This window comes from Tupaia chinensis, unplaced genomic scaffold, assembly GCF_000334495.1.
Source record: "Tupaia chinensis unplaced genomic scaffold, TupChi_1.0 Scaffold000044_1, whole genome shotgun sequence".
NCBI lineage: Eukaryota > Metazoa > Chordata > Mammalia > Scandentia > Tupaiidae > Tupaia > Tupaia belangeri.
Genome location: NW_006159500.1, coordinates 1,010,595 through 1,012,884, shown reverse-complemented (window position 1 = coordinate 1,012,884; position 2,290 = coordinate 1,010,595). Strand labels below are relative to the sequence as shown.

Sequence of the window (2,290 nt, the reverse complement as noted above, 5' to 3'; positions counted from 1 at the left end):
TTTTTTTTCTATTGGCAGCTGGTTAACAAATAATGCACAATGAATGCCAGCAGTACCACAATATCAAGCCAATCTCTGCATGATTATTTAGGTTGAGCTGTGCCATGCCACTGACTGTACCCTTATTTGGGTTGGACAGGTACGTTTAGCACTCTGTCATCACTCGGTGATGCTTCCTTTGTTCCTTTACTCTCCCACTTTCTTGACTGTATTTTCTGGCTTTCTGTCCTGGCTTCCTGAGTTGGGGTTCAGCCTTCATCTTCTTTTCCATTCCATTTCTTACATTTTTTATTAATCTTTGGGTATCTCTCAGTGATGGCCCCTCAAACCTGTCTGGGTCCATCATTCCACTGCTGTTTCTGGAGGCTCAGATTTCCTTATGTTGTCTCTGGCCAACCCGACATTGTTCTTGGGATGATGCTGCATAGTTATTTTATGACCGTGGGCCACTTGTCACCAAAAGAAATGGGTACAAATATGTTAATGAAGCCCCTCAAATTCATCACCATTCCTAGAAAAGCAATTCTTCAGACTTGTCCTGGTGGAGAATCCTTGCTTTCTAATCACTTTTGTTGTCTAAGGATAACACATTATTAATATAACTGGTTGGATGGAACTGTCTCTAGTCACTGAGACAATGTGCAATTGATTTATTTCTCTAATAACTGCTACCAGCTGTGCTCTGTTGACCCCCACCCCTTTCCTGCTGGGCAGCCGTCCAATCTCATTATTTTTTCAACATTTTCAGCTATTAAAAAAGTCTAGTGCAGTTAGCAGTGCAATCTTCAATTAAAGAACTCCCCCCTCCCCCACTGCAGACTAGGCTGAAGGCTTGAGCTACTTAAGTGGGGAAAGGGTCTCATTCTCCCCTCTCCTCAACCCCTTTCTTTTCTTCCTTATCCTGACAGGTCTAGAGGAGTTCTGATGGCAGGGTTTGTAAGACAGGCAACAACCCCTTGGGATATCAAAAATTGCTGGTGGCGAGTCTGCCTGTTTCTTTTTGTGGGAATTCTCTGTGTGGCAGATCTTAATCAGGGCTCACTTGGTGCCAGGGACTGCTAGATGCTGGGGTATGGCAGTGATCAAGGAAGATATTGTTATTTTTTTAAATTTTGCATAACATGTTTATTTTTTTAAAAAGCATAAAGACAATAAATAAAGTAAACATTTAATGAAATCTTAACTTCTGTCCTAGAAGGTGCATTAAGCTCTAGTCTCTAAACATTTTTTAGATCAATAGTCATCATCTTCATCAGAGTCCATTACTTTTCTTCTGTTGAATTTAACTGTTGTTTTCTTCTCTGTTTGTTGGCTTACTTTCTTCAAGGATTGCTATTAAACCTTGTTCTGATACCTCCCTACTTAGCTGTCCATAGCTTGCCATTTGTATAGAGTAATTCTCCACTGCTTTTGTTTTTTCAGGTTTTATAAGTGCTAAGTTACTTAACCTGGCCTGGGCTGACTGGCCCACAACTTGAGCTAAGATACTGTTTCTCATTTCTATTTCCCTGTGCTTTGCTTCCTGTTGTACTGCATCACCAGGATCCCAGTGCTTCTCCTGCAGCTCCCGCAGCCTCTGCTTCCTCAGTGTCTTCAGGTCCTCGTCTGCTATGGTGCTGCTAGGGGTTAAGCAGCCAGGGCCACTCTCCACCTCACTCCACCGGATCTCCTCGGCGCAAGCTCGGCCCTCAGCACTGCCAAGGTAGACATGATTTCTAACTTCAAGGAATTTAAATTCAGTGAATATTCAAAAGCTACCTCTCTTCTGAGGCTGCTTTGGGGTCACTTCTTTGGAAGACCTGATGTTCAGTTTCTCTTCCATGTTAGGAGATACAGATGAAGTTGGCTTCTTTTGCTTCTACTCAGCCTCCCTTCCTATCCTATGAATAATCCAACCTACAGCATCTTCAGTAGAGGTTACTTTGATTATCAAATGGTGTTAAGTCCCAGATGACCTTGTGTAGTGTCCACTTGATACGGGAAATGGGAGGAGTGCAGGCTGCTTCAGAATGCCTCTTTTCTCTTCCCACTTTTCCTTATTCTTTCTTATCTCATTGGTGTCTCTGCTGATTCAACTGCTCAGATATTTTTAGACAAGAAACAATGATCAGTCTCTCATGAGGTACAGGGCAAAGATGGTTCAAATATTCTCAATTTCGAAGGAGGGGATGAGGACAAGTATAATACCTCCTTCCATCATGGAGAGTGGGGTGTGGTGGGAAGAAGAGATGGTTCATATTTCATAAGCTCTTTTTCCCCAACAAAAACCTATTACTTCTACCCTGCAGTG

General features: G+C 42.5%; 1 protein-coding gene and 1 pseudogene across 1 annotated transcript in view; both read right to left on the bottom strand.

The window, feature by feature from the left end:
- MAGI2 (membrane associated guanylate kinase, WW and PDZ domain containing 2) overlaps positions 1–2,290 on the bottom strand; it is a 701,446-nt gene that overhangs the window by 92,892 nt on the left and 606,264 nt on the right. The window lies entirely within an intron of this gene.
- The window catches only part of LOC106735272 (programmed cell death protein 5 pseudogene), a 46,021-nt pseudogene continuing 44,964 nt past the window's right edge, over positions 1,234–2,290 (bottom strand).